Source organism: Mustela lutreola, chromosome 9 (genome assembly GCF_030435805.1).
Source record: "Mustela lutreola isolate mMusLut2 chromosome 9, mMusLut2.pri, whole genome shotgun sequence".
NCBI lineage: Eukaryota > Metazoa > Chordata > Mammalia > Carnivora > Mustelidae > Mustela > Mustela lutreola.
In genome coordinates this window covers 109,646,174-109,665,398 of record NC_081298.1, presented here as the reverse complement: position 1 = coordinate 109,665,398, position 19,225 = coordinate 109,646,174, and the positions used below count along the sequence as shown (strand labels likewise).

At 45.5% G+C, this 19,225-nt stretch overlaps 1 long non-coding RNA gene across 1 annotated transcript in view; it reads right to left on the bottom strand.

Annotated features, from left to right (window-relative positions):
* Positions 1–697: 697 nt before the first annotated feature.
* The window catches only part of LOC131840445 (uncharacterized), a 160,038-nt gene continuing 141,510 nt past the window's right edge, over positions 698–19,225 (bottom strand). The window contains exons 6-8 of the long non-coding RNA XR_009357351.1: positions 8,433–8,546; positions 3,855–3,943; positions 698–1,096 (exon numbers count right to left, since the gene is read on the bottom strand). This is a non-coding gene — a long non-coding RNA (uncharacterized LOC131840445). The remainder of the gene's footprint in view (positions 1,097–3,854; positions 3,944–8,432; positions 8,547–19,225) is intronic.

Here is a 19,225-nt window from a genome sequence, read left to right as displayed (position 1 = left end):
AGAGGGAATTTTGGTCTCACAGGTGGAGAAAGGGGATTTTGGCAGCCAGAGGGGCTGGCAAATGTCAAACCACGTCAGCAAGCACCAGGGCCCCGGGAGGAGGTCTTTGGGCAGGCTGAGGAGTAGTTTGCAGCGCACACACGTGGACAGAGTCCCCTCCCTGGGCCCCCAGGGTCCAAAGGCATTTCTGCCACTTCCTTCTGTCTTCCCAGGCTTCTGAACAGAACAATAAGTAAGACGAAAAGTTGCAGTCAGCAGGGAATTATTTCTTTGAGTTTGGCAGCTGAGCCTTTCGCAGAGCCCCACTAGGGACCAAGGGCTCTTTTGTCCTTGGGGAGGAAAGCTGTTTCCTGAAAGCTTCGATTATTTTATTCAGCAGGACTTTGGACAGTTACGGTGGAAGTTTCACTTTATTTTATTTTATTTTTTTAAAGATTATATTTATTTATTTGTCAGAGAGAGAGTGAGTGAGAGCGAGCACAGGCAGACAGAGTGGAAGGAAGAGTCAGAGGGAGAAGCAGGCTCCCTGCGGAGCAAGGAGCCCGATGTGGGACTCGATCCCAGGACGCTGGGATCATGACCTGAGCCGAAGGCAGCCGCTTAACCAACTGAGCCACCCAGGCGTCCCGGAAGTTTCACTTTAAATGAGAACCTGTGTCCTGATGTTAAATCCACTCTGTCTTTCCTTTCATGGTGCCCCAAGGGAAACAGAGATGGAAAAATCATTTTAAAGTCTGTGTAAGTACGGCATTAGGGCCACTAACATAGCCAGGAAAGGGCTTCGGATGAAGGGCATAGTTGACTACCTGTGCCTGTGGTCTCCAGTAGCCCCATCAGACACAGGAGGGGACGGATCCCAAGGTATTCCAGGCCTCCAGACAGCTGTCCATCTCATTGGTTTGCTGGGTGAGCGTGTGAGTTGAGTCAAGTCTGCTTTTATTTCCAGACTTGGCCTCTCACCTGCTCAAGGCATTGAAGGCGCTGTTGTCTGTAGGCCAGAGTCTCTGCCACAGCACCTGACAAAGGGTCCCTTGCCAGCTACGCAGAAAGACAGGCTCAGTGTCAGGTCACCAAATGGGCTCGCATCTGAGATGGTCTAATAAAAAAAACGCAGGTGTTGACGTTTGTGTGCACACGTTAGCTGAGCCCTGGCTCTCTCTGCCTGGGAGCCCATGGGGTACTCCACGCCCTGCCACACCCCTCACCACTGCCTACCCCTGGCTCGCGTCACGGGGGGACAGATTTGAAAGATGCAAGAGGAACCGAGCGTGAGTCCCCTGTGTGCCATCACCGAAGACAGAACTGTAAGCGTCGGGGACGGGCTGAGAACTGGCTTGTGCCCCTTCTCGACTTGTCTGCCTCTCCAGGGACACTCCTGCCCCAAACTGAGACCAGAGTTTGGGATAAGGTTTGCCCCTTCTGGAACAGCTTCTGCCCATGTTCCTTTTGTCCTTACCCCTGAAATGCTTTCAGATCCTTGCCGAGGCCAGGATCTCCCTTGCTCTGGCCCTTTGCTCATGCTGGCACTCTCTGTCCTCCACCTTGGCCTGTGTATTAGTCATGGTTCTCCAGAGAAACAAAAAGAAAAGGACATGTATAAGAGGACATTTATTAGAGGACTCGGCACAAGGCCCAATCTGAGTTATAAAGACCAAGAACCAGGAGCAATGTTTGAGGTAGGGAAAGACAGATGCCAGCTCAAGCAGAGAGAGAATTAATTCACCCCTCCTCTGCCTTTTTGTCCTATCTGGGTACCCATCATGGTGGGGACAGGGGTGATGCCTGTGCCCCCTCGGGACGGCCATCCCTTCTACCCAATCTACCAATTCAACACTGACATCTTCCAGAAACACCCTAACAGACACACCCAGAGTTGTCACCAGCTACTGGGGCATCCCTTAGCCTAATCAAGTTGACACACAAAATGAACAAACCACCACGGTCGATCTACTTCTTTCCCATCCAGTCTGGGGCATCTTCTGTCTCCCCGAGACTGGCTTGGGACCTCCCCAGTGCTCCCACAGCCCCTGTCCTCCCTCTGGTCCCCTCGCTGCATACAGTGCTCCTCCTGTGGGTCTTCCTTGGGCAGAGACAGGGTCAGTCTGAGCCACGGATGTACGCTGGTGGCCCCTACAGAGTCCGGCGATAGTGGACACCTCAGGAATACACATCCCATGACCACACCCCGGGTTCACCGAATCGGAGGCTCTGACTGGACAGAATCAGGAGTTCAGTTCCGAGCAGCTGGCAAGGGCCAGCACCACGTGGGACATGGGTTCCCTGACACCATGGACCTGGTCAGTCCTAATACTTGGGACACATTTCTGGCAGGAGGGGAGAGGGTATGATTTAGTGGAGCTGCTCAGTTCTAGGTCAGCTGTAAACAGGTGAATGGAAGGTGATGGATCTCATTTTTCCAGGGTGGAGTTGTCTAGGTCAGAATATTCAGGTGGCCCCCACTCTGCCATCCCCATGCGGCAAAAACACCTGGGCAGCCCTCGCTCCACCACCGACACAAAAGCAGGGCCTCCAGGCACCCCCAATTCTGCATTCTTTCCAGACCTCCAGGATTCGGCTCACACTGGTTCCCTAGCACCCAGGGCATTCCCGGACCCAAGGGAGCAGGGCAACAGTTGTTGGTCGAGTGAGTGAAAGAAGAAAAGCATAGCTTCCTGGACAAAGAAATCTTGTCTTGGAAAACTGGCTAGGTAGCCCCAGCTGTGTCTCTGGAGACCTTTGCCTACAGATTAGAAAATAAAACAAAATAAAACAAAAAACCCCAAAACTCTCCTTCAATAGATAAAAAGGGATTTCCCACATCTAGTTCCCTGTCCCATGTGAGGACATAGAAGGACCTTCACTTAGATGGACATCAGGATGAGAAACGTCCATATGACAGAGCACCCAGCACCCGGCAGTAATGACCCACAGATGATGGCAGAGATGCCGCTGAACCACACGGAGAGAAGAAAGCAGACAGCGCAACGCCTCCATTTACACGCATGCATAAAGCCCAGTAAACAGTAGCTTGGGGGTGGAATTAAGCCACCTCTTCTTTAAGAAAATCTGAAGCCACCACAGTAAAATGTTACCATTTACTGAGTATTAAATGTTGTCCCTATTAGGCGTGCTTGTTATGTTACTCTGCGGAGATTTGGGGGGAAAAAAAACCGATGTTCTCAATTTCTCAGAAATAATTTAGGAACTAAGTGGTTAGTCTACTTAGCACCTGCTGTGGAACCTAGCAGCATTATTTCATTAAGATGGTGTAGAAATGGTACTTGGGAACAAGGATCTTCTTTGAATAAATTCTCCCAGTTTCCCGACTCCCTAGTTAGCCTCCTTCGGCCCAGTGCGAGTCCTTATGGGAATGTTTCCGTGCTTCCTGTCGTCCTCCCTCTGTCTTCCTTGGGGGCTTCCTCAGACACCTACTCCCCCCAAACCCCCCCGCCCCACGTCCAGATCATCAAGCGAATCTTTGACTTAATGCTAGTAAGTGAGCTGTCTAGGCACCAGAACCCCGTGGGTCTTAAACTTCAAGCTGCCCTGACCTCCACAGGAGCTTGTGAAAGCAGATTCTCAGGCCCTACCCGCAGAGTTTCAGACTCAGTAGGTCTGGGATGGAACTCAAGAATTTGCATTTCTCACAGGCTCCCCGGCGATGCTGACACGGCCAGCGCAGGGGCCGCGCTCTGAGAAGCACTGTACCAGAGAATGCTGGAACCATCATTGCGTCTCTGCCTTACTTGGGGCCCCACGCACTAGTGGGAGGGAGCGGCGCATCTCCCGTGAGCTCAGCCACTCCCTCCGTGGTGCCCTCCACCCGCCCCCAAATGTCATCATGGCAACCATACCTGGCACCCATTTTTGTCTCTGTCCCTCTCCGCATAGAAGAGCTTTAATCATGTTTATTTCCATTTGGCTGGACCAAGCCAGCTTTGGGCTGGAAGAGAACGTTGAAAATTAAATAAACATTCTTGTGCGAAGAATGAAGAGAAGAACAGGAAGGAAGATGAAGATGCCTAAGAAGCGATAGGAAAGGAAGGAAGAAAAGCAACAAGGATGAATACGTAAGGAGAAAGTTGGTGTTTCCCATTCCTACTCGGGAGTGGGCTGATGTCCCGCTTCTCCGCCAGCGGAGATAGAACAGCAGGGGCCATGTTTCCCGCCTGTATGCCCATAACCATCTCTAACAACAGAAAAATCATCAGCCTCAGAGGGGATAATTTATGACTGGCAGGAATTCTCCCTTTTGAAAACTCCTGAGTACAGTTTTGTGGTCACCATCTCTTGAGAGGAATTCAGATGTCCTCAGGGCCTGTCTCCGGAGGATGCCCATGGACGTAGGATGAGAAAGTGAGTAGACGTTTCCCTGTCGGGGGTTTGGGGCTTGATCATGGCCATCCTCAAGTCAAGAAAAGATTCTGTGGCTCACAGGACACACGAATGGGCGTGGGGCAGTCGGAGGTGGTGAGCCTCGGGCCTTCACAGATGTCAGAGCTAAGAGGGGAGGGAGGAGCCGTGCACGCCAGGATCCCCACCCCCCGACCCCCCAAGGGGCTGGGAATCACCTGGGTCTGCCTCCCACACATGCTCATGTCTGGCTCCATGTCTGGAGTCTAGCAGACAGAAATTACCCCAGCTGGTTGTAAAGGGCAGGCTTCAGCCTCACTGACCTAGAGTCAAGCTCAGACCACCACGGTCCTTCTGCAGGAGAGGAAACTGAGCTTCGGAGAAGCCCACTGACCTGTGTAAGGCCGCATAAGAAGTGAATTAGCAGAAGATGGAGGGGACTTCCCATCGCTGGATGACTGTTCTCAAGGGGGGAGAAAGTAAGTCTTCTCGCTTCTGAGGTAAGAACCAGTCACCTTTTCTGTCCCCATCAGTTTTCACAGTCATCTATGGAATCAAGCTCAGGGTCAGATAGGAACGGGAGCCAGCCCTCTGGCCTGGGTTTCCCAGTGGGGCCCTGTCCACATGCCACGGAAATGAGCCTGGAAGGTTCTTATGCTGCCAAACAGCCTACTGGGATGCCCGATGGCTTCGGGCTACTATCGAGTCCTCCGTGGGGACATGCACTGTGACACGGCGCAGGCCACGGGCCTCCACTCATCATATCTTTGTTCCGGGGAGGGGGCTTGTCACATTAGGCTGGGGCACAGCAAGCTGGAGTACGGCGCCCACAGAGGGGCGGAAGCGAGACTGAAAAACGAATCATTAACAGAAAAAACATTTCGGGGCAACTGCAGTTTCTGAGTACCTGCCCTGTCAGGCATGGGGTCTTCAGCACCTTCCCCGGACGTCTCCCAAAAGCCCTCTGGCCGGCCACAGGGAAAGGAGCCAGGGTAGGCATTGCAGGGGGAGGGAAGGTGGTGAACCAGGAAGGTTCGGGCCGGGCCTCACCTGCACCTGATTTGCTGACCGTGCTAACTCGGAGCTGGGCTGGGGCTATCACCCTGTGCCGGGAAATGAGGCCGGCTTTCCTAGGATGACAGCCAACACCCACCCCCCTCCCCATTTTGCAGGATGACCCTCCCATCCTAAAAAAGAGCAAAATGAAGGGACTTGGCACCCTACCCAAAGACACCCAGGGGTGTCCACGGCCCACGCTGAGCTACCTCAACGACTGGAAAGGATGGGAGACTGCGAGGCCGGAATGCCAGCTGGCTGAGGCCTCAGTGTTCCGATCTGAAAACACTGGCTGCCACGGGGATGAAATGAGATCACACGGGACAGGGTTTGGGGAATGGTGCCCAGCATCAGCTATTGCCCTGGGTGCTGGCTTTATGCGTTTTCTAGAAACTGCTTGTCCTACCTTTACTTTCCTGTTTAAAAAAATCATGCTAAACCCTAGAAGCAAACACAGAAATGTAGCAGATGAAAGCAAACCAGACCCCCGAAATATCACTTTCATTAAAGCCATTGAAAGCATACCATGATCCTCAGCTCAGCCTCTCACCCACATGAATGAGTTTGCTTGCCACGTCTTTATCCTGTGCGTACTGCACGGTCTCCACTGGAGCTTCTAGAGAAGGGCCCCTGCAGCCTTAGAGAGAAACCAGGCACTCTGCTTTATTAGGATTACTTGGCTGGCTCGCAGCCATGTGCACGGTGTTGGGTGTGATGGGGTGGGCGTGGGGGGTGGGTCTATTTCCTTTATCATCCACCTGTTCATTCATCGGTTACCTACTGAACACCTGCCCAAGCCCGCACTGCTTCAGCCGCTAGGCTGCTGTGACATCGAGACAAAGAACAAACTGGCATGCTAGCGATGGGGGACAGACCGCAGAGAAGCAACCGTCGCAAGCACTGATGCAGATCAGGCAGGGTGCAAGGCAGAGCGATTGTGTGTGCAAGGGGCTGTCTGAGGGGCACCCGGGCGGGGCCCTCGGTTACACATCCGACTCCTTTTTTTTTTTTTTTGAAAGATTTTATTTATTTATTTGACAGAGAGAGACACAGCAAGAGAGGGAACACAAGCAGCAGGAGAGAGAGAAGCTGGCTTCCCGCTGAGCAGGGAGCCCAATGCGGGGGTCGATGTCATGACCCTGTAATCATGACCCGAACCAAAGGCAGACCCTCAATCATCTGAGCCACCCAGGCGCCCCAAGCAGCCGACTCTTGATTTTGGCTCAGGTCATGCTCTTGGGGTCGTGTGATCAAGCTCCAAGTAGGGATCTGTGCTGACCTAGAAGTCTGCTTCAGGTTCTCTCCCCGTCTCCCTCTGCCCTTCCCTGCTGCATGCTATCTCTCCAAAATAAATAAATAAATCTTTGAGAAAAATAAAAAGGAGGCCTGTCTGTAGGGTGTCTGCAGAGACCTAAGGGATCAGAGGAACATGGTCCCTGGCTGAGTACTCCAGGCAGAGAGAGAAGCAAAAATGAGGTCCTAAGACTGGAGCTCCCTCAGAGTTAACATGGGGGTCAGCTGCTAACTAACTGTACTTAACATTACCAACCTGAATGCAGTGTGTCCTGTCCTAGATCTCTTGGTGGGCAGACCCTTGTCACACTCAAGGAGACCTTGTCATCCGTGGCCCCTCCCCTCCCTCCAGGCCTGTGCTGATGACATGAGGCAGAGATGAGACAAGAGGCACCTGGGCCCAGGAGCCCCCCAGCTCCTAGCATTGGCTGCTCTGCTATCTGTCACGGCAGCCAGAGAGTGGCCCTCTGTTTCCTCATCTGTAAAATGGAGGTGATCCCGGTTCATAGGGTCGTTCAGAGCTTCTCAGGAGACCCAGAAAAGGAGGCTTTGTATAAAGTGTGACGAACCCCCTGAGCACAGCACAGCTGGAATTGGAGCAGCTCAGAAGACAGGGAGTCTCTGTAAATGACGTTGTCATTGTTTTTTCCTTGCAGACGTGGGGCAACCTTAAACCTTTTTCTCCCCTACCTCCTTTAAAATTTAACCTGCATGCAACTCAGAGTTAGGACTTGAAGCTAGCCTCTCATTTGCCAGTAAGGGCTCTGGCTTTTGACAGAGGACCATATATTAAGCCAAAGGAATAGCTAAGAGTGGACATGTGAGCATCAACTGACGGATCCCAGGAGGGAACGTTTTCCAAGAGGAAGGTTTTTCCAGCTCTCAGAATGCCTCAGGCTGCCGTTACCCATTCCACAAGAGAGACCTACCAGTCAGGGAGGTGACTCTGGTTTACCTCTGGCATGTCTCCCAGTCGCAACCAGGGCTCCACTGATCACATACTCCCTTTGCTGTCCCTGGTGCCACATCATGGGATCACTGGCCCCAACCAGTTGGTCCAACTAAGAGGCAAGGGTTTCACTGAGGCCAGGTGGTACTGTGGTTAGCCTGGGCCGTAGACAGTAGACAGGCTCTACCTCCATGACCGAGAGTTGTCTCTACCTCTTTTATTCACCAAAGACACCGGAAGTACGGCCCCTTGCTTTATGGGGCCCATTCAGCGTCCCCACAGGCGATCCCTCTGCCTCCCGGCATGTTCCGAGCACTACACACACTATTCGTTGTTCACAGCAACCTGACAAAGTGGATACTGCCATCATTTCTGCTTCCCAGGTAGCGAAACGGAAGTGTGGAGAGGTTAAGAGGTGGAGGTGGGATTTGAACGCGTGAGGTGTAATTCCAGAGGCCAAGAATTTTACTCTTCACTATGTCCCTCTGCAAGCCCTCTCAGGAAGGTGTTTTTCTGGGCTTGCCATTCCACACAGGGCCTCTCTCCTCCAGCTCACCCCAGATGAGGACACCTGGACACCATTTGCTCCTAGCAGAAGGCATAGACAGCTCCTGGCCCCTTCTAGAGTGACTTTTGGAACCTGAGTTTGATGGTAGAAACCAAAGAAAAGGAACCAAGGGAAGAAGGTGATAGCTAATTTTGGCTCAACAAGACCTTGCTTTGTTTTTAAATCCCCATTAGGGGGTCACTGACGGGTGTCCCAGGAGACCCATGTTCTTACCATTCAACTTGCAAATCCCTTTCCCTTCCCCAGCCTTGGCATAGTCTTTGGCAAACCAGGGGGTTCTGTGAGCTGTTCTCGAAGGCCCACTTGCTCTAACGTAACTTCAGCTACCTATTGGAGAGAGAAGATGACAGGCTGCACCAAGATGGTTTGTAAAAAAAAAATGTCCAGCTGTTTATACCAACACCTCTCACCCTGTTGGTTGATGGGAGTAGGGTACTAGAAAGCCCTAAGCATCCCAGAAGGAAAGAAACCAGCCCTTTTGTGTTTCATGGCCCTATCATTCAGCAGATTTTAGCCAAGTATTTCAGCAAAGGCCCCTTGTATCTTTAGTATCTCAACAGGATTTCTCTAGATGGTTTTAGAGAGGAAATTCCCAAAGAATTCTGTTCCCAATTATATATGTCAGGGGACTTAGGCATGGGATAAACAAAATGGGTCACCATTGAGTTCTACACTGACTTGGTGGGCCGACCATGGCCCAGCCTGACCTGCTCCTGGTCATGGCGTCAGGTGAGCCACTGGGAGGACCAGAGTCAGAGGTAACCAAACTCTCTGGGCTCAGAGAAGCTGACAGGTGAGCAGGCCACTCTGCTGAAAGGAAGTTTGGCTTGTCTCTGAACGGAAGATACTAGGACACTCAGTGTAGATGATCTACAAATAAGTCATTGGTGAAGCCACTGACTTTTCTATTAGTTTATTTATTGGCTCAGAGCGAGAAAACAGCATCTTGGTTTGTAAAGTTTTGGACATCATAGCAAATACTTTTGGTGAGGCAATGAAGACTTTGTAGCTTTTTTGACCTTTAAAAACTCAGATTTTTTTTTTTAAGATTTTTATTTATTTGACAGAGAGAGATCACAAGTAGGCAGAGAGGCAGGCAGAGAGAGAGGAAGGGAAGCAGGCTCCTCGCTGAGCAGAGAGCCCGATGTGGGGCTCGATCCCAGGACCCCGGGATCATGACCTGAGCCGAAGGCAGAGGCTTAACCCACTGAGCCACCCGGGCACCCCTCAGATATGTTTTTTTAAGTGAACTCTCCACTGAAGGAAAACACACATAGATAGGAGTGCCCAAATGATACGTATAAGAGCTTGACGAATATTCACAAAGGATTCAAATGTATGAAATCATGACCAGATTAAAGAAAAGAACATTGTTGGATCATTATATTGTACACCTGAAACTAATATAACACTGTATGTGAATTACACATCAATAGCAAAAAAAAGACATGACAATGAAAAAAGAAAGAAAGAACCAGGACATTACCAGCACCCCAACAGCCCCCTCGAGCCTCTTTCCAGTCACATCCCCCAAATAACTACCATCTTGACTTCTGTCCCCACTGATCATCTTTGTTTGTTCTTGAGTTTCATGTAAACAGAATCATTCCATGTGCCCTCTTGGCTGTCTGGCTTTCTTCAGTGAACGATGTCAGTCCTGTGTTTCTTCGTGCTATGTTACATTGTTCAATTTCATTGCTAAGGACACCACATAGATCTACCCACTCCTCTGCTGATGGAAATTTGGGTTGTTTCTAGTAACCTTAAAAATAAAACTGCCAGTTATTTGACTAGTAAAAAAAAAAAAAAAAGGGCTTATTCAGGAATAGCACAGAACTGCAATTTGGGACAAGCAAAATAGATTTATGGCAAAAACAGGCAAGTCTGGAGATGGAAGGAGAGGAATGCTCTTTTACCCAGGGAAGGGGGGAAGTGGGTAGGTCTGTTATAAACGAAAGATCCACTGGGGTAAGCTGGGGGTTCAAAGCATAGAGGTTTTCACTGGCTGAGTTACAACAGTCCCCACAGGCTGGGTGTTGCCTGGGGAAGATGGTAAAGTAGTAGCTGAAGTGGTATCCCCTTGCAAGGTATGTCTCTCTGTGTTGGGTCTACAGTTGGCCAAGAGTGGTAGGGCATGAAGCCTCCCCTATTTGGTCTCCCAAGTCCATTTTAGTGTGGTTACCTTTGATTAATTTTCACATTTTCAGTCTTTGACTACGTAACCGGATCGTTCCGAGCAATTTTGTACATGTCTTCGGTACACATACATACATGTTTCAGTTGGATGTGTACCAAGGCATAGAATCGCTGAGTCGCAGGAGAGACATCACTCAGGTGTTGTAAAACCTGCCAAACAATTTTTGAAAGTGATCCTACCAGTTTAGACCCCTACAAGTCAGTGGGCGGCAGTTACAGTTGCCACAAATCCTCTCCAGTGCTGAGCATTTTTGGACCACTTGTTTCCAGCCACTCTGGTGGGTGTGTAGCCATGTCACCCTGTGCTTTGTACTTTCCTGCTCATATTTACTGAGCATGTCCAATTTTTTATGTCCCAATTGTATTGCCTCTTTTTATGTCCCAAATTGTATAGCTCATTTTTTTCCTACTGGATTATTAATGATTTATGGAAAAAATTTTTAAAAGATTTTATTTATTTATTTGAGACACAGTGAGAGAGGGAATAAAAGCATGGGGAGTGAGAGGGAGAAACAGGCTCCCTGCAGAGCAGGTAGCCCAATGCGGGGCTCGATCCCAGGACCCTAGGATCATGACCAGAACAGAAGGTAGGCACTTAACAACTGAGCCACCCAGGTGCCTTGACTCACAGAAATTTTTATTTTCTGGATACAATTTTTAAAAATCAAGTTTAAGATACACGAATATCTTTCCTCACCCTGTGGCTTGCATTTTCACTTTCTCAATGGTGTCTTTTGATGAACAGAAGTTCTTGTTTTTAATGATGTCCAATTTATTGATCTTTTCCTTTGGGCTTAGTGCTTTTTGTATACTATATTTCAGAAGATTCTTCATGTTCCAAATCAGGAGATTATTCTCTGGTGTTACCTTTTAGAAGTTTTGTCATTTTGCTTTTTACATTTATTTACTTATTTTTTTTTTTTAAGATTTATTTGTTTGAGAGAGAGAAAGAGGGAGAGCATGTGTGTGCACACGAATGGGGGTGGAGCAGAGGGAGAGAAACTCAAGTGGGGGTGTGGAGTCCAGTGGGGGGCTCAATTTCACAATCCAGAGATCACGATTGGAGCCGAAAGCTGGAGTCAGATGCTCAAAGTACTGAGCCACGCAGGTGCCTCTGGTTTTTTTTTTTTTTTTTTTTTTTAAAGATTTGTTTATTTATTTATTTATTTATCTCTTTATTTGACAGAGATCACAAGTAGGCAGAGAGGCAGGCAGAGAGAGAGGAAGGGAAGCAGGCTCCTCGCCTAGCAGAGAGCCCAATGTGGGGCTCGATCCCAGGACCCTGAGATCATGACCTGAGCTGAAGGCAGAGGCTTTAACCCACTGAGCCACCGAGGCACCCCTCCTCTGTATTTTTTAAAACTGATTTTTAGAGCAGTTTAGGTTCATAGCAAAACTGAGAGGAAGGTAGAGATTTTCTATACACTCCCTCCCCGTCCATGCATATCCTTTCCCATAATCCACATCCCCCACCAGAATGATACATTTGTTACATTTCATGAACCTGCATTGGCCCATCTTATCACACAAAGTCCATGGTCTATGTTACTGTTCACTCTTGGTAATGTGTATTCTGTGGGTTTCTACAAATGTATAATGATATTTATTCACCATTGTAATATCATATACTGTATTTTCACAGCCCTACCCATCCTCTGTGCCCCAAGGATTCCCTGCATTTTGGGTGCTATAGTAAACGGTGTCATTTAAAATTTGTTATTTTCTAATTATTTGTCACTTTTAAGAATTATTCATTCTCTTAAGTGGATTAAACAGCCCCTCTGCAGTGTGCAAATTTGATTTGCAAATTAGTAACAAATCAAAGTCATTATTCACAGTAGAGAATTTTTTCAGTCATTTGTCTCTGTGCTCTGCAGATTGGGTGATTTCTATTGTTCTTTCCCCTATTTTATTGATTCTATCTTTTGTCATATCTGTTCTACCACTGAGCCTCTCCTACGAGTTTTTTTTTTAATTTCTATTATTGTATTTTTCAGTTCTATAACTTCCATTTGGTTCCTTTTTTTTATAACCTCTGTTTCTTTGCTGAGATTTTTCTCTCCTCTCATTTGTTTCAAGAGAATTTGCAATTCTCTGCTGAAGCATTTTTATGACAGCTGCTTTGAAGTCTTTGTCAGATACTTCTACTACCTGGTTCATCTCCGTGGTAGGGTCAGCTAAGGGTCTTTTCTCATCTAAGTCATTTTCCTGGTTCTTACTATGATGCATATTTTAAAATTGTATCTGGACATCTTGCCTTTTGTATTAGGAGACTCTGGCTCCTACTTAAAGCTTTTCTTTTCTTTTTAAGCCAGCTATCACCCTATTTAGGTTAACAAGCAGAGTCTGGCCTAGTTTAGTGGACTGTGGGCCCAATGGTTACTTAATTTCAGAGCCTTTGTCATATGATTACAGTCTCCTGGGGCTTCTACTTGCTCTTTCTGCTGCTACCAGAGGGGGTGGGAGGAAATTCCTCAGTCTGGTTCTCCTGGTGCCTCTACATAAAAGGAATCTTAGGTCCATGGAGAGGAAGTGTGCTTCTTCCCAGGGGAGGCTGCTTGTTAATGTGGTAATCCCCTTTGCTGGTACCACCTGTGCACTCCAGGTCAGCTGTCTCTCAGTGAGAAAGGAGAATCTCAGCCCCACCAAAAAGAAGTAAGGATAAGTCTATGTTGGCTGTCTTCTGGTGCCAGGTTGGGCAATAGGAAATGCCAGATTTAGTCACCTTCTCCTGTTGGAAGCAGGTGTTGTTCCTACTGCTATGTTGTTCCTACAGTCCTAGGATCCCTATCTAGCTTGTTCCGCTCTCTTTTCCCTTTCAGAGTTTTCATTTGGTGGCCTCTTGCATTATTTCCAGAGTTCGTCATTGTATCTAGCTGGGTGGAAAAAAGGGAGAAATGAGTTTCTGCTATCTTGTCTGGACCAGAAGTCCTTTCGATAACTTTTGAATAAAAAAAATTCATTGATTGAATCAGTGGTGATTCCACCTTGAATATAATCCATTGACTTCAATGTAGTCAGGCTATAAAAAGGAAATAAACTACAGACTCTTAGAGTCGATAGGATGGTAGACTATTCTGCCCTCCTTCACAAGAGACACCTTTCGGTACAGCACCCCAATATATGGACAGCCCACCTGTACCATACTTTGAGACCATGGGATTTATCCAACTCGTGACTTCCCTGTGACACTCTGGGCAGGAATATTCAAGGAAAACATCATGAGTCCACCCATGATGGGAGAAAGAGGTGGGGTTGCCTATTTTAATTTCTGTAACATTTAATTTAATTTAATTTCTGTAGCATTTAATTCCTGTACTATTTCAGGACAAAGCAGGAACGGCCAGTGGAGATGAATGTGAATTATGGGTGGAAGGAACACGCATGGAGAAGAGAGAAAGCAAAGCCAGTGAATGTTTTAGATACACATTTTCACCCCCCTCGACTCAAAAAAAAGGAGGCAGAAACCTGCTGTTGAAAGCAGGAAATATTAGAAAACACCAGCTGAGAAACTGCCCACTTGGCATCCGTGAGCTCCAGCTGGCCCTCTGACCCTACTCCTATTTTAAGTTCATGACGCACAGTCAAGCATTCCTTTGTGGCACCTGAAAGAATGACATCAGCCCTGACTGAGTCCTTATTGGAAGTGATAGAGTTATTTTTAGACCTGTGCACGTAGTTTGCCTCGGCCTAATTGTTGGATCCTTCAAGGAAATGGGGGGTGGGGGGGAAGACTCTCTCATTAACATCCCACCTGGTGTCCTACCAAAGGGCACCTTATTTCTCAGACAGTTTGTTAGTTTGGAGCCAGCTGCCACTGCTGAAGGTGACTCGTGGTTCCCCCATTGCCTGTCACAAGCTGTACCCTGAGCCTCTCGGGCAAATCACTTCTTGGGGCCTTTGATTTGCAATCTACATAGTCTAATCATTCATGGTTGTAAGAATTAAGTAAAAGGTTGTAGGTAAAAAGCCATCTGTGATGCTGGCAGTAGGGAGTGCTCAACAAATTCTGGGTATTATTATTATTATTATCATCATCATTGAGTGTGTTGAGTGAGTGGTAAGAGCCGACGTCTTTGCTTTGTTGCAGATCTTAGAGGAGATGCACTCAGTCTTTTACCATTAAATACAATGTTTGATGTAGGGTTTAGAAGATGTTCTTTATGAGGCTGAAGAAGTTCCCTGTTATTCCTAGTGTGCTGACATTTTTTTTTCTTTATTAATGGATACTGAAATTGTTAAATGATTTTTCTGTATCAGTTGATATGACCACATGTTTCTTTGTTATCCTATCAGTATTGTGGCTGATATTGATTGACTTTCAAATATTGAATCAGTCCTACATTCCTGGCATAAATTGTTTTTGGTCACAGTATCCTATCTTTATGCATCATTGGGTTTGATTAAATATGGTGGATGATTTTTGTATCTAAGTTCATCGGACATATTGGTCTTTAGGATTTTTGCGGGGAGGGAACTATCTTTGGTTGATTTTGATATGATGGCCTCATCTAGAGAATTGGGAAGTGATTTATTCTTTCCTACTTTCTGGAAGAGATTGTATAGAAATAACATTAATTATTCTTTGAATGGTAAAATTTTCCACTGAAACCATCTGGGCCTAGAGATTTCTTTTTGTAGAACATTTTAATTACAAATTCAATTTCTTTAGCAGTTAAAGAACTGAGTAGATCATCTATTTTATCTTGGCTAAGTTTTGGTAGTTTGTGGTTTTTGAGGAATTGGCTCATTTCTTCTAAGTTGCTGAATTTATGAGCATAAAGTTGTCTGTAGTATTTTTATTATCATTATAATGGTTACAGAATTTATTATGGTCTCTCCTGAAATTCTGATATTGGGAATTTATGTCTTCCTTTTATCTTTGCCAATGTAGCTAGAGGTTACTGATTTTATTAATTTTTTTTTGAAGAACCATCTTTCCATTTCAATTATTTTTTCTATTGTTTTCCAGCCATTTCACTGATTTCTACTCTCTATTACGTCCTTCTTCTGTTTGCTTTGAATTTATTTTGTTCTTTTTCAAAAAAATTCTTGATGTAGGAACTTAAATTAGCAATTTGAGATCTCTCCTTTTCTAAGGCAAGCATTTAGTGCCATAAATTTCCCTTTCAGCATTGTTTTAGCCGCATCTCACAGATTTTAGTATGCTTATTTTTGTTTTCATTCAGTATTTTTTTAATTTCCTTTGTGATCTCCTCTTTGACCCATGAATTGCTTAGAAGTTTATTGCTTCGTTTTCAAGCATTTGGAAATTTTCCTGTTGACTTTCCGTTTCGATGTGTAGCTTGGTTCCATTGTGGTCAGACAATATACTCTGTATGATTTTAATTCTTTTGAATTTTATGATCTAGGATGCACGCAGTCTACCTGGGTGAATGTTCCATGGTCCCTTTAGAAGGATGAATACTCTGCTGTTGTTGACAGTGCCTCCTTTAAGTGTCCATTGGATCTTTTCAGTTCGTGGTGGTGTGGAGTTCTGCATTCTTGCTGATTCTCTCTCTCTCTCTCTCATTTATTTATTTATTTGAGAGAGAGAGAGAGAGAGTAAGAGAGAGAATTAGAGAGGGGAGAAGGTCAGAGGGAGAAGCAGACTCTCCATGGAGCTGGGGGCCCGATGCGGGACTCGATCCCAGGATTCTGGGATCATGACCTGAACTGAAGACAGTGGCTTAAACAACTGAGCCCCCTAGCTGCCTGCTAATTTTCCCTTTAATGGTCCTAAAAGTTCTGAAGGGGAGGGCGTGAGATGTTCCCAGTGTCCATTACAGATTTGTTTAATTCTCTCTTTCAGTGGTCTTCGTTTTTGTTTCATATATTATGAAACTGTTCTTTGATTCACAGTATAGCTATATTTTCTCAATAATCCTCTTGGCCGGTAGTAACTTTCTTAGCTCTGAAATCTACTTGGTCTGATTGATTCATGCTTTTGATCACTGCTTGCGTGGTATATCTTTTTCCTTTCTTTTGCTCTCATGTCACTAACTTTGTAGTGAGTTTCTTGTAAACAACATAGAGTTGGGTCCTGTTTTGTAATCCACTCTGCTAGTCTCTACCTTTCTCAGTGTGTTGAGACCATTTACATTTAAGGTGTTTATTGATCTATTAGGGTTACATCTGGCGTATTATTTGTTTTCTGTTTGTTCCTTCTGTTTCTCATTCTTCTGTTCCTTTGTTCTTGTCTTTCTGTGGGTTGCTCAAATTTTTTTAGAGTTCCATTTTGATTTAATTATTATTATTATTTTTAGTGTATCACTTTGTGTTGGTTTCTTAGTGATTACTGTGTTAGGAGACTCTGTTGCTGGGCAACCCTTGGGAAGGGGGAAGAAGCTGCTGGGCCTGGGTCTCTGTAGCCACTGGTAAAGACCAGGGAGACAGGGGCTTCACTGCTGCTGCTGTGGGTGGGTCGGGCCCCCTGCTGACATCTCAGCTGTGGACCAGGGGCCAGGACTTTTCTGCTGCCCACCCCAGGCCCTACCGATTAGATTGTGTGCAAGGTCCGGGACTGCAGTGGGGGCTGGAACTCCTTACTGGGCCTCGTTAGAGTTCCCCTTCCCTGGACTTTGGCCAGAGAGAGCAGGCTATTCTTGGGTTTGGTTTTTTGTTTTTGTTTTCTTGTCTGTGCCTGTTGGTGATTCCAGGTAGCAAACCTCTCCTGTGTGCAGTTCAAGGCATGTGGCAAATAAAAAGAAAACCCAGGGAACTCAAAAAGCTGTTTCTCAAGTCTTGAGGTTTCTTGCCAATCCACCGTGGCTTTTTTTTTTCTTTTTTTCCCTCCAGCTTTCAGAGTTCTTTTATCATTGTCTGTTGAATAGTTTTTCAGGGTATTTAGCTGTATTTAGAGAAATGGAGTAAGGAAAAGTAATCCTATGCCATCTTGATCCAGAACCAGAAGGCAGGACAGCCTATTTGCTAAATGTTTCAGACACATTTTCTTTCCTGGTTTGTTTTCCAGAAAGCAGAAAAAATATTATCAATGGTGCTGCCTATGATTAAACCTACCCCCTCTTTCTGCTTCTTGGAAGGGATCAATTGCATTATTCAATCGTCACATTTCTCTGAGCCTGCTCTGTATTTAGTCAACAGGATATTGAATTCCTTTCAAGAGCCTAAACAGGTAATCACTTCTTTCCTGGGCCAAATCTTGACCAGTAATGTAAATACTTGTCTGTAGCACAGAAAATGGTTTTCTTTGCGTTCTTCCCACCCCACCCCCGACCCCGGGGTCTTGAACGCAGAGGTTTTCCTTTGGCACCCAGAGGCTTTAACGACATTTATCTAGAAACAGATTACCATGGAAGGAATGGAGCTTTCCTAATTATAATTGTTCAGCTGCACTAACAAAGACTTCTTATATCTGTGTTTTACTTGTTTCTCATCTTGGGCCCTTGTCTGACAGTATTGGAGGCTTTTGGCCCAGGGATTCATGGGAAAGCACAGTATTAAAGCTTAGAGTTAATGTTTTAAATTTACCACCAAAGACACATTAGGCAGAACACTGAGCTTTGCCTCTCCTTAAAAAAAGAAAGAAAAAGAAAAAGAAAAAAAATACTGCCTTTTATACCTTTTTCCTTACCATAAAGATAATCCTCTAGTTTCATCTTAAGTAACCAGAGAGTGGAGAAAAATAAAAGAAATTTAATTTGTTGAATATCTTTTACCTTAAAGACACAGTTTAGGAAAAAGTAGATCAGATTGAATGTGATTTATGTCACTCTTTTTTTGTGCCACAGATTACCTCTTCCCCAGATTTTGAAACTCCTATAAAATGAATCCATAAAATATTAAGATATATAGCAATAATTGTAAGTTTACATGAAGTTTACATGATTTTAGGCTTACATCAGTACAGTGATTCATATAATGTGGTAAATAATAAAAACTTTAAAAATCGAATATTTATATCCCGAAGATGCAATCGAAAGTTCACATTTGAAGTGACACGTTTTCAAGTACATTTTATGGTTTTTTTTCTGAAATCTCCTTTTTTCCACTGACTCTATCTTTAAAAAACTTTTTTCAAAACATATACCGTTTTTTTGGCACCACATGAAAAGGTTATTGTCTGAGTGCAGGGTTAAAAAAAGGCCAGTAAATTAACATGCTATATTTGATATGGGCACCGTTCACTCCAAATTTTCAAAAGACCCGGAGAAATCATGTACATACAACTAACCAGCCTATTAAAATTGCTTTTATTATCTTAAAAATTTATCTTAAAAATCTGTGTTGAAGCATACATATATTTTCTTAATTTGTAGAAGTGGGACAGTTTGAGTAAGTTTGCTTTAAGCGTGAACCGAAGACTCCCAGAGCCATCTATAACATCAGCAGAAAACGCGATGATAAAAGTTTACACGGAACCTTGATTTCCCATAGACATGTGTGAACTGAGAACTGAGAGCTGAGAACGTATCTGTCTCAGTCTCTTAAAATATTATTTGCCTTCTTCACTGACAAGGCAACAGAGGATGAGAAGAAGAATGTAATGAAAATATGAAAAAAGATGACTCCTTTTGCCTATTTTCATCAAACCGAATGTTAAAAATCATAATAATAATCAACAACAAATCAGTTCACAAAGAACACAGCTTTTCACTTAGTTTCTTTTGAAGTGAGTCTCCTTTTAATTTTTTATTTCTGGGAGCCTACAAATGTAGGCTTCCTTGGAAATGGATGAATTTTGTCGAGTTTCCAGACTCAGAAGATAAACAAAGCCGTGGATTTGTCTTCCCTCCCCCACCCAACCCCCCCCCCCCCGTAAATAACCTCAGGCCACTGTCTGGGCCTCC